The sequence below is a fragment of the Amyelois transitella genome, chromosome 4 (assembly GCF_032362555.1).
Source record: "Amyelois transitella isolate CPQ chromosome 4, ilAmyTran1.1, whole genome shotgun sequence".
Classification (NCBI taxonomy): Eukaryota; Metazoa; Arthropoda; class Insecta; order Lepidoptera; family Pyralidae; genus Amyelois; species Amyelois transitella.
Window position 1 is genome coordinate 7,616,926 of NC_083507.1, and position 13,852 is coordinate 7,630,777.

A 13,852-nucleotide genomic window follows, 5' to 3' on the forward strand; every position below is an offset into this window, starting at 1 on the left:
CCTAAGAATATATAATGAGTAGGTATCAAAAAGTTTCATTTGCAATACAAAAATCGGTAAGACATTCGACGAAATCTTTAACTCGAACACAAGTCAGGAGAACTTATTTCTTACCTATGTTATACGAGAACAGAATTTAATAAAATTTCCATTTATCTTGTTTGACAACAACTAATTGGTTTACACTATCACAAGTAAAATGTCGTCATAGATTGTAAGTAGAACTGTTGACGAGGTTAATAAAAGTTGAAACCGCAGGATAAGTACTCGTAAATTCAGTATCGACTACGGTCTACACATTGCTACGGAAATCAGTTTTGTTAAGAAAACTTAATCATATTGTCATCGGGTTGTTGTTTAATGTTTACCTGTGGATGGCAGAGAAATTGTTATTCGAAACTGAAAACTGCATTCGTCTACTATACTATATCAATTACATTATTTGTTTTTTTTTTGTTTGTAATATCTTTATTACATAGAAATTTACATAGTAACAAGAAAATAGTACATAGTTTTAAAGAAACAAATCACTTGCAATGGCGGACTTATCCCGTGAAGGGATCTCTTCCAGTCAACCGGCAAACAATAAAGGAACTTGATAATTCAGTAAAAAGCGGCAAGTCGCTGTGTTTTTAGCAACAATATAATAATAAAGTTACTAACAGAAATACAGATAATACATAATCTCGTTTATTTGCCGTTTCTTTCAGGATGGCCTATCCTCGTACTCACCTTAACTTCCTAAGGAACATATTCTTTATATTCATATAGTCACGTCTATATCCCTTGCGGGGAGAAAAAGCCAACAGTCTTGAAGAGACTGAAAGGCCACGTTCAGCTGTTTGGCTTTATGATACAATTGAGATTCAAATAATGACAGGTTGCTAGCCCATCGCCTAAAATAAGAACCCCAAGTTTATAAGTATATCCCTTAGTCGCCTCTTACGAAATCCGTGGAAAATGAGATGCAGTGATCCTATTTTTTTTAATATTATTGCCGGAAACCACACGGCACTCCCAAAACATATCATATAGCAAATGTATCTTCCTGTAACCAGTAGTATTTTTCTATGCGCTATCTTTCAGTCTCTGATTCACTTACTAGCGCAAGACCTTTATATGTAGGCACGGAAGATAATTGGAATATCTGTATTTTCCCTAGCTAAAACCCTAAGCCAAAGGCCTTGGAAGGCCTATTCTATTATACGTTTTCAGATGAGTTGAGAGATTCTGCGAAAATAAATTAATCAAGGCGGGGTAGGCAGCGTAAATTTACGAGTAACCTCAATCCCCCGCGCCCTACCAGCAGTCTCACCCTCCCTCGCACTACACAACTCATCAATTTCCTCAGGACACACTTGGAATCCTGTTAATTAAACTATGCCGCCAAATTAAACCGGCGCAATCGAGGAGATGCGCCGTGGTTTCGATTCCTTTCAGTATAAATACACATCAATAACATGTAACATTATGATTAATTTATATAAGTACATAGATCCAACATTAGTACTACAACAACAGGGTATCATTTAGGTATAGATTTATACTTATAATTGCCCGGGGCTAAGGGATTCACTTCCGTGTGAGATTATGAAAAGCAATCCACCGATTTAGCCGTGAAGCATAACGGATAGACTTTCAAATATAATATTACAAGTATTTGTATAGATTACAATTTCTACCACGTTCAAGTTAAAGTTAATTATAAAAAGCTCATCTAGATTCTTAGAGGAGAGATAAGGCCGTAAATACAAAGTACCCATAATGCTTCAAAAGGTCACGGATTAAGTGAATTATGTAAACTCTTTCAACCTTTCCACAGCAAGACTTGCAGCTGTGATTAAATTCTCTAATTAACATAAAATTACCGTCGACTGGCGATCCCAGTCCTCCAGCAGAGTGCCAATGCTCTTGAAGGAAATATCTCAATATTAAATTATGTTTTGTGAATATTTTTACTACTCTACTTTAGTAGTCAATAGCTTCATCGATAGAAGGTATGCGAAATCATAAAAAGGGAGGAGTGACTGACAGACCAGAAACCTCAAGGCTGTAAAATACTGCAATAGTGCTGAAACCTTTTATGGATTGTGAAGAAGTACTACCTAACAGCTTTTGAGTTTCCAACGAAACGCGAAAAATTGGAATGGTTCGCGTAGGAAAGCGAAAGCTAGTGTACCGTAATGGCCTGGAATCTTGGTTCCAACAAAATATTAGGTAAAGACAATAATGATTCTTAGTAATATTATCAGAAGTATTTTTAGTTGAAACTAAAAATAAACAAGGTACTTACAAAAAATACATTTTCCGTTAAAGAAACAAAATAAAATCGTAGACACATATTGCAGGTATTTGTCTTTATTATTTTCTGTTTTCAGTTCTGAAAAGTCGAGAGTTGTATCAAAACATTTTGCAGAAACGTAATAATTTTACGTTTTATTTTATTTTACGACAAATTTTTTCATTGTCCCAAGAATGGATGATCACGTAAATGGATGATGACATAGCCTGAGGGCAGAGTCGTTAGATTCAGAGAAATTCGTCTAATGAGGCTCATTATTCGGGAAAAATACTCTTGAATCTTAAGAATTTTTTAACGAACATTTTCAAACAAAGAACATTAAATGTGGTATGATCCAAGTGTAGTAAAATAGCTTCCCTGATTAAATAGCCGAAAACTATTTTTTCTATTTTCTTTTACCTTCATAAGTGTAAGAAACGTTTTGTATGAAATATTTTGTATGTAAATGACTTATAGGTATCGCAATAATATAATGAAATGTAAAGTTTGAAAACATGTACCTACGTATAACACGCAAGCTACTTATTTGTATTGTACCTTATTAGCTTTGGTAAAAAAAACTTAGCTTAAATAAATATTTTCAACACAAAATTTTCATTACATTAACGTTACGACGCAACGATTAGAGAAAGAGCGAGATAAACGTCACTTACCAATGAGGCTGTGCCGGCTGGCGCCGAGGCTGGGCGCGGGCGGCGAGCCGGCAGTTCGCAGCGCGCCCAGCGCGCCGCCGCCGCCGCCGCCCAACGCGCCCGTCTCCAGCGCGCCTGCAATCATACAAATACATACATTACAATTACATGCGACAAGATTGTTTATATTCTATAAGGCGAAATACAGATCGATAACATTGACATCTTCGTATGTTGAATTTTTCACCAAGATTCGCCTTCTGAAATTCACATTCGTTTCCTTATTCCTTACTCGAAGAGGTACCCGATACATACAATACAATTTACCTGTAATACCATTCACACCTTCCGCTGTCGTCTTTTCATCTTGCATTCAAGAAAGCGATTTGGAACGAAGCGCCAACACCTTTTGGAAAAGCGCGCAGTGCCTGAATCAAATTCAATGTATTCTTGCATGAGATTCCTCACCGCACTTCAAGCGAACCTTAAAATTTGGTTATCTAGCAATGGTTTTATTTTTAACCGACTCATTGGTACTATCTTATGTCTAAAATTACAAATAAATTAGGTACCTACCTATCATCGTTACGTTCCTAATATATGCTTTAAATTTAAACCTTAAATGTTAATCAAATATTCTAAGTAGACATGCAAAGCGAGCAAGGCCAAAATAATAACGTCTATATCCCTTGCGGGGTAGACAGAGCCAACAGTCTCTAAAAGACCAATGGCCAGGTTCAGCTATGTGGCTTGATGATAGAATTGAGATTTAAATATAGTGACCGGTTGCTAGCTCATCGGGCAAAAATATAAAATCGATATTTGTGTAGAACTTGTAAGTTTAAGATTTTTAGACAAGCAAGTATCAGTTGACGTTCCTATACTCGTACGACTTCAATTGTATTTCATCTTATAAAGATCGTAATCCATCATGTCTTCACAAAAACATTTCTTGAAATAACATTTGTTTAGTCACAGAAATCTTCAAAGGAACAAAAATACAAGTGAAATAAAATATTTTGCCGACTCCGTTTCGAAAGATCAAAGATTTTAATCAATCGCTAAAAGATACCAACCCTTTCAATAAAAGTCAACGGCGCGTAAGGCGACATTACTTCACGCGGAAAAGTACGGAAAGTCCCTGATATTAAATCATGACAATATTTTTATCGTAAACCGGCTTTCATAAATTTGTACTAAAATGTATTTGCATCCTTGTATCGCTAAACATGACACTGAGATAACACAATTTGAACAAGAAGTATATGTTTAAATTGTGGACTTATTCAAATTGAGTGAAGGCAACATCATATAATCTCTGCGTCGTCGTTAATATAATAGACCATTGCTAAAATGGTTCATAACCTATTACCTACTTATAAAAAAAACATAAATGTTAGAAAAAAGCAAACAATTTAAAATAAATGCACTCTATGCAGAGAAAATCTAAGCTTTTTATATCCATTTCTTTGTAATTCCATTTCAAAACCTCATCTCCATGAATGTTTTATGATACTTACCTTTATTGTAAACTTTACTGCTTTACATCATGCAACAATGCACAACGCAATATCCTTGTCTTACGTTCTATACAAAGTAGCACTTGAGTATCATTAGGAAGCAACTACAGGACGTTCTGAGACTTTGAAATAGAATCGTTGTTGTTTACTTAAATATATATACATATGTAGGTATCAATCGTAATTATCTCTAATATCCCTTGCGGGATAGACAGATCCAACAGTCTTAAAAAGAATGAAAGGCCACATTCGGCTTAATGATGGAATTGAGATTCAAATAGTGGGTTGCTAGCCCATCACCAAAAGAAGAATCCCAAGTAAATTAGCCTTTTCCTTAGTCGCCTTTTGCGACATCCATGACTAGTTAAACTAATTGATTGGAACTAAAAGATTATACGGTCTGCTTGCGTGACAGCAGATCCCTTGGAGTTTTAATTCACTAGATGTCAGAAGATCTTTTTGTCGTCTTCTAAAGCAGAAAAAGTGTAAGTATAGCCACTGCAGGTTATAGTTTATTCTACTGGAAACACATTCATAAATTTCACAAAATTATCTTGTATAGAATATCCCATTTGTTTCATTCACTTACATTTTTGATTTCTAGAATGATGTTCAAGCTCGCATTTTTTAAAATTTCAATATATCTAGAAACGGAAACCATTAGATAGAATTTTAATAGACTGTTCTTAATTATTATTTATCAAAATCTCTTAATTAATGTCTGGAACACTCCATGTCATTTTCACAAAGCGGTTTTTAAATTTATCTTAAAAACCACTTCCTTTTTAAAGGTTTGACTTTACACAAAATAAACAATATTTTTTAATCTTCACAGAAAATTGTTCAGTATAATTTCCGTGCAAAACTCAAAACGAAATTCAATTTAAAAACCAACAGTAGGTATGCTAGTATTATATATTATTTAATACTCAGTAAAATTCGACGGGAAATTGATAGATCTTTTCAGCTTCCACTATCCTGTGAGATAAGAGGTCATCTTAGGCCGGATGATAGAGTCAGAAGGGAGACCTCGGGGAGTCGTTGGCTTACTTTATGTGTTGTAATGTTAGGTATCTAACGACATTTGTTCCGAATGACAAAAAAAAATACTAGTAGCGTAGTTTACTGATAGTACTTAACGGGACTCCAGTGTATTTTATTCATGTTTTTGGAAGGGTGATGGAATGTCCTTTGTCTCAATTTAATGTATGTTTCATCAATCTTGCATTCGTTGCTGCTTTGCCCATCTGAGACAGTCTGTTTCCACAATTTTTCTCACACCGTAAGAACATGCAATTATTAGAAATGAAGGAATATAAAGTTTGTGAAGTTTAATATTAAAAGTCCAATAGGTAATATATATATATATATCTCTTCCGTTACTGAATGACTCATGACTGACTGAAAACGAACAGTCGATACTACCGGGTGTAGGAAGTTTTAAATTTGGCATGCAGGTTTTTTGGTCAGTACGTTTGACAAGATTTCCTTAAAAACCCGCGGAAATAATCGCCAGTCTTCTCGTTAGTTTTTAATTGTACCTCTTTATGGCGATGCAAAAGTTATATAATCCAAGTAACGTTTATGTACGTGCTATCATCAGTCTGCACATCAGCCATTCTACAGTTATAAGTGTTGATAAAGTTAACCAGCCAACCGCGAAGGTAATATCGTATACCCCAAAACATAAATGTGATAGATAAAACAGGTAATAATAGCACAATATGTTTAGTCAAATGGGTCATAACACGCGGAGTATATTTTTGGTGCCATTTACTTACTGGAAAATATGTGCAACCATTATGTGAAAGCTATATTTATGATAGGTTTATCATAATGAAATGACGAAACTGACTGAAGAAATTTATCTTGTTTTTATTTACAAGTTCATAAAGTAAATTAAACTTGAGATTCTTTTTCAGGCAATGGGCTAGCAACCTGTCACTATTTGAATCTCAATTCCATCAGTAAGCCATACAGACTTCCAGACTTTTCGAGACTGTTAGCTCATGAACGTTATTATAGGTATGTTTAAGTATGTATGGCCTCTTAAGCTATCCCTCTCAAATCTAAGTGCATTGTTCCAGAAAAGGATTTTTATATTTTACGGTTATTTCATGTTCGGTATAATGTGCGGTTTCATTTTATGTTTTCGTTTTCACGAGTAAGTAATACAAGCACTTACTGTGTACAAAACTCGCAAAATATTAGTAAATGAACATAATACTGTACTTGATTAAATTTATTCATGCAACAATGAGCACTTGAACATTTTACACAATAATTATACCGGTAAATATCGGACAGTGCAACCATTATGACATCGATAAATTACGTAAACACATTTTCATAATTATTAAATATATTTATGCTCGTTCAATAAAAATTGTCTAAGGTTTTTACTAAAACATTTTGGTAATCATTATCATTTGAGTGTGATAAGGAAAAGCTGTGATGTTAAAGAATACATAGCGACAAAAATAGAAAAGGGATTGCTTAGACGGTTTGATCATGTGGAGAGAATGAATGAAAGGGGTTGACTAAGGAGATATAAAGAGAATTTGAATGAGAACCGTGGTGTGGGAAGACCTGGACGAACGTACCTTGATGAAATCGGCTTTAGGCGTTTAGGCTTAGTCAGGTGAAGAGTACTCGAAATCGCTGTCCTTGCATGAAGAGAGTTATGAATTTGGATGAAGCAAAATAAATATGCAGGGATTGGGCAAGTGAAAGATGTTGTCTACCTCTCTAGAAAAGATACGTGATTTTATGTATTGCCTGCAAAATAATACGTCATCTTTTTATATCCATAATTTTTCGCTAGTTAGCCATCGTGAGACAGCGATGTTCATAATGAAGAACTCAATGAAAATGCAAAGTGAATGTAGTTGAAACATTTACTTACATTTACATATTCAGGGGCCGTCTCAACGACACTAATTTATTAGCATTTTTTCGAATGTTCTTTAGCCAAATAGCGTAGAACTACAATGATGCACGATACATTTATACTGTAGACTTGTCTTTAGGATATGTTGGGTTTTTTTTTTGTCACGATCTCGTAATTGTTATCACCTGTTTTTGTTCAATATTTAATATTTTAACAAAATAGTTAAGGCTCTCTTTTGTCATAACTTCCGATTAATATTAAAAGTTTTGACTCAGATTGACGAATCGATTAGGGATTCAGAAAAGATTTGACAAAATGAAACTAAAAATAGACTAAACTGACATAAAGGAACTAGGAGATAGGCTTGCCTAATTTGAACCTTTGCATGCTTTTACTTTGGGATCGGGATAACAAAAACAGCCAATTTTTACAGTTGTTTTAAAAGTATATAGTATACGAAAATCATCTGATATTGTAATCTAGTGGTACATATTTCTGTATAAATGTTGTTGTATAAATGTGTAGATTCTAAAACATAATAATGTCGACACATTCACATAACTTATAGTTGTTTGTCAGATGCAGCAGCAATATAACTAGTTTATTACTATAACTACTTTATTTTATTTAAACATATTGAAAGGGACTGGATTTTATTGAAAACATATGAATTTCGATATACAGCAATGAGTTTTCCATGAAATACGGACTACAAAAGCAATTTTATATTCAAGTCACTATTTGTCAGAGCTACATACTCATGCGCATTTCGGATAATTCTAGCGATACGAAATAAATTTTAGTTTGAAATACATATCATGCCTTATTAGCTTTGTACTCGTATTTGAATAAATATGCCCAATATATCTTAAAATAAAGGCGCCTACTGACATGCCATTTTGTAATTTATCTGCTTAGATGTAAAACATACAGTCAGCGTAAGAACAATTGTTACATAGTTATCACTTTAAACCCCAAGTAATAGTGTAAATGCGAAAGTAAGTTTGTTTGCTTGTTTGCTCTTCACGCGGTTTGTACTTAATCAATTTTCAAGAAGATTTATATATATTTCATATGCTTAAAGAGATCTACACGAATTTAGAGTATCTTTCATCCCAGTCGTGGGATTTGCGAAAATCCTGTATTATTTTGTTGGTGACGCTAAATTCAGACGGACGAAGCTGCGGGTTAAAGTTAAAGTATACCATAAAATATATAGAAAATCAGACATATACTAATGTATCTTGCAAACAACCAGCGTATGTAAGTAATTATTCTCTTTATCTAATGTTACACTCGATATGATGGTAGTATCAGTAGGTACCTTAGTATTAATATGTTTATTTTTATCTAAACAGCAAAATTTATGAGTTCGACAAACCAGTAGAAAGGGCGAAAACGAAGGGTAGGTAATCCTCAAATCATATAACAGTTAAAGACGTGATATATTCCTCCACTCAAACCATTAAGACTCATATTGGGGCCTAGATAAAGGAGACTTACAGTGGGTATAAAAATAAGTAGAGAGCGTTTGATTAGTGACTACAAAGTTTTGTCTTCTGACTTCCCTGTTGGACGTGTGCCAAAAGCTGTTAAAGGAAGTAAGTTAATACGCCATAAGTATATGGCCGCTGCAATAAAGCATCCTAAGCTGGTGAAAAATAACCTTAATAACGTCGAGCTTCCATTCTGTGCGCTGTGTTGGTTTCATGTAAAATATGATTTGGTACATTATATAATACTAGCCTTTGCTCGCGACTTCGTTCGCCGTAAAAGTTCACTTAAAGACCCGACTTCGTTGCCCTTTAGAGGGGTGAGGATGGTTTACCAATTTTTAAGTTGGACCAAGCCGAACACTTCTTAGGAAACCACACTCAAGTCGCAGCAATAGTTTTCTTGTGACACAAATTCTAATAGTCACATATTTGGCTTTTGTTGATTATATAACTATAGTGTCCCCTTATCGATTTTTGCAAATACCTTTCAAGTACAGAAACCGCTCACAATTATTTAGTAGAAATGCCTAAACACTTAATTGTACACGGAACAATAGTTTTATTTGAAAAATAAAAATACTATTCAAACAATGTTTTTGATGAATGTCATTCTTAGAATTATGTTTTATCGAAAGGCCTTGGTAGTACGGACCCATAAATATCCAACGGCCTACATCCTATTACATTAGCCCTATATATAGCGAGGTCCTGCAGAGCATGCGAAAGCCGATCGTCTGGAATTCTGTAATATTTATGGGCATAAATAGACCGTTGGCGCATTCGAAGCGGACGTCAGTCATATCCGGGGCGAGCGGGCACGTTGATTAAAATATAAATTACGGCCAGTTGCAACGCCTCTCGCCTCTCTACGGAGCCTTATTTTTTAAATCAACGATTCAGTTACAAGCGAGTAGCTTTCCAAATCATGTGCGACATGGATCTACAAACTGGAGAGATGAGCTCATATGTCATACGTAAAATCATTGATTTGCAACTTAACTTTTAAAAACCACTGAGTACCTATCAAAGTTAATTCTTTGAAAGAAGAACGTGCCAAATTTAGTTCTGAAAGGTCGAACAGACGATATACGTACATCATGGGTAAGACAGGGTTTCATTTGATTTATAGACCCTACCCAGAAAGGTCATAAAATATTTAGCTTGCAAGGCTCTAAACAAAATATCCATGTACTAATGTCAATTTGATATATAGGTACATTCCCAAGTAACTCTCGTAAAACATTTATGTCAAGAAATCTTTATGTAAACTTAAAATATCTTCTTCAGCCTATGGATGTTTGTAGAAGGTATTTTAATAGTTCAAAATGATAAACAAATCATTAGTATCGTATTTCTCATGGTCAAACATAACGTAAACCTTACGTAAACAAAAACAACCAGGTACAACTGTAAACTAACGCGATTTTCGTAAACTGTGAATTACTTTTTAGGTAAATAGAGTAGATAGATGTAATTAATTTTTTATTTAGATACAGCCATCTTGACGGCATATTTAACTCAGAGCCAAAGGCAAAATTATTGACTTTGAATTACAAAGTCCAGGATTTGATCGCCGATCTGATCAAAACGTAAAATTAACTTTTTCAAATAGCTAAGTCTAAGTCCTGAATGTCTATTTATGTATATAGATGATGATATTTGTTGAAATTATAATAATAGCATCGTTGAGGTAGTATACCATAACACAAGGTTTTGATCTTTCTTTGGGAAAAATCTCTTGTTTTTTGTATATAATATATTTATTGCACTTTATTATTTACACAGTTGCAATAAATAGTACATAATTATAAAATAAATAAATCACATGCGATGGCGGACTTATCCCATAGAGGGATCTCTTCCATTTAATTTGTTTAGCATTTTTGTACTTATATTTTTTATTATTATTAAAAATTCATTTCATAAAACAAATGATTAGTGAGAAAAAGAAACATAGCAATCTAAATATTCTGACCACTGGGACTTTATATCATCAAAAATGCATTCCTATGTTGCAGATAATGTTCCGACAACTCCGATATCAGGCGTCACCGATGCCGTTAAATCCAAAATTGTCGGTAACCGTAAGTACTGCCGATCGCCGTCGATTTAAATTCAATCTGATCCGGATTTCCTTTTTCAATTCGAATCTCTTTAAACCTATTAATACAAAATTAAGCGCCGTCGGACGAAAAGTTAAATTTCATGATATAAAGATTGGATTTAGCAATGGTTGCTTTCAAACCTTTCTCATATTGATGAAAACGGAAGATCCAATCTTTGAATTGTTATATAATACACATTTGCTGCTTTTATTGCATTAAAAATATATATATAAATATATATAAGAATTTAAATTTAAATATGTTTTTCTCATATGGCAACGATTTATAATTTTACTTTAAGGCCCATTCCACAACAAAATATGGAATTTTATAATAATGTTAATCATTTCAACATTAGCCAAATAAAACAAATAAAATATTGTCAAAAAAATAAGAACGAAGGATATGCCTTCTAACTCTACCTACAAGAGCTAGTTACATAATTAGTAATGATACTACATATTACACAATGATACAAAAAATTGAGAAACATCAGATTAAGAGTTCACTCTAAATAGAAGGTGGTGGAAGAGATATATCGGTAGAGAGGCGTGATCATACTATATGATAAAGATATGGTAGTACATTGACCTTTCATATTAAGCGTGTATATAAGGTCAATGTTTCGCAATCCTGACGTTCTGTAATCTCCTGTTTGAATCAGGATTACGGTACGGATGCGTCTCTAATAGAGTGACCTAATGGCATCCGCTTCACTAATGCTTTGGCAGGCGTGCGCGCCGCAAGCCACGTACATGTGTTCCGGAAGCGTGACTGACTAATCTATGAAACTGTTCATTCGGCCACTTATCATTGGTAATCCAGACAAAATAGGTGAACCGACAATATTGGTATTTATGAAAGAGTTATGCATTTTAAGATGATATGATTTTCTTTTCATCTTTTTCACATACCAATGATGAACAAGACATCTGCTTTAATATTTTTGTTTTAGTAATAAAGTTTTTGACTGTGAGTGACTCTCCACCATCTCCAGCTTGTCTTCTCCATGTAACGGAGCCTAAAGTACAATTTCAATTTCTAGAGTGTATTGGGGGTGGAGTAGCCCCATGCTAAAACGCCAGGAAACACACGGTACTTTTTGCTCCTGGCTTTAGTCTTGGTTGCATTTTCTGCTCTGAAGAAAAGCCTGAGTTAAGCCTTTGACAATGAAACCTGGATTGGGTGAGTCAGATTTTAACACGAAGCGACTCCTATCTGACCGCCATTACATATGCAGGGGATCCTAACCCGTATTGGACCGATCATGGTTACACATCCAGTTGCCTAATTGTGCAGGTTTCTAATGATGTTTTCCTTCACTGTTAGATCAGAAACCACTAGTACATTAAATAAAAATATATCCACACTAAATCGATATAAAGATATGTACCCTTTCACTAGGAAAATGTTTATGACGCCTGGGATTTTAGTTTTCTCTGCAGGCTCGTAAGATAAAAGTAAATTGTTCTTTATTGATTTTAACTGCCGACCAAAAAGAGAGGTATAATAATGTATCGTATCTGTGTCATTTAAACAGGTTTATTTAACTATCATAGTTAAATAAATAAACCGACTTTTATTTTAACTTCACGTTAAAATGAAGCCATTAAAAAGCAAAAGAACACTAAAACTATTAAAACTGTAAATGGGCGCCTATTCAAGTAAAAATCTCATAAAAAGAATATTATCAGATGAAGAATAATCAATTTCGCTTAAAGACAAAAATATATTTAGCTCTGTCGTGACTGCATTAGTGCTAGCCCTGCGAGCGAAATAGCAGGCATCAATTATTGAGCTAGTATAGGCTATTTGACTGTAATAAAAATATACATTTCTTTTATGTCATCAGTCTTAATATTATTTTTTTGGAGCGATTTGTAATAACGCGAGATAAAAATATTGCATTATTTTAACAAAATCCGTCTCAGAAAATTAGGGTTTTTCATGCAGCTGTCACGTGACTAAAAACGAACGTGATTGGCTATTTCTATTATGACGTCAATTATCCATAAACAGACTGTGGATCGTACCGTTCCTTAGTGTTCGCTATTATTTTTCAAGATTTTATAAGTGTTTGATCGCTCAGGATTACTCAGATAACATAGGTATTTAATAATGGAAACCAATTTTGCGAAAGCTGACAGTCGAAACCTACCAAAAGACTTTTGGTAGGTCCACTTTTGGCAAAAGTGGACCCAATAATGGTTAGCGTCTTCTTCAAAGACAATCCAGATTTCTATGCTGCCGAACTGAGGAATGTGAAAACATCAATGTATGTAAGTATATCTTGGTAACCACTGATCTTAGATCGTTATCTGAAACCACTTCTTGCGAATATTCAAATCCATCGGCATAGAAAAAAACGATTTAGTAGATTTTATTGTTGTATTAGTGCATTTAGGCACTGCACAACATTTATAGGAACTCATTTTAATAATTTTCACACATATGACGTGTCACAAGTTAAATAAAACAAGAGAAAATCAAAACTTTTCGAAACACCAACAAGCTTTGTATGATATTTACACGAAATTTACGTCACTGCATGCCATGGCCGCCATATTGCTAAAAGTCGCGTTTTGGCGGCATATTTGAATATTGCATTTTCTTTTTCGATTTTTTTATAAAATAGCTGTAATAAAGGCAGAAAAGTATTTTTGTAGGGCTCCTTATAAACAAATAAATAGCCTAAGATAGTTTTTAGAACTTTGTCAAATAGCCTATTGTATAAATTTCACCAGCATTTGAAAACAAATGAAATAAAAAAAGAACGCTCTCTATCCTGTAGTTATTTTAGTACCAGCAACAGTATCAAAGCTTTTACATCAAACGTTTTTCCTATAAAAGCAATATGACAATAGCATTTTCTTCCAGTTATCTAGAATAATGATCTCAGACGCGATA

General features: G+C 34.0%; 1 protein-coding gene across 1 annotated transcript in view; it reads right to left on the minus strand.

The window, feature by feature from the left end:
• Positions 1-3,064, minus strand: part of LOC106136926 (cyclic nucleotide-gated cation channel alpha-3) — a 91,701-nt gene extending 88,637 nt beyond the window's left edge. The window contains exon 1 of the mRNA XM_060954551.1: positions 2,956-3,064. The gene's annotated coding sequence lies outside the window, so the exon portion shown is untranslated. The remainder of the gene's footprint in view (positions 1-2,955) is intronic.
• Between the last annotated feature and the right edge of the window lie 10,788 nt (positions 3,065-13,852).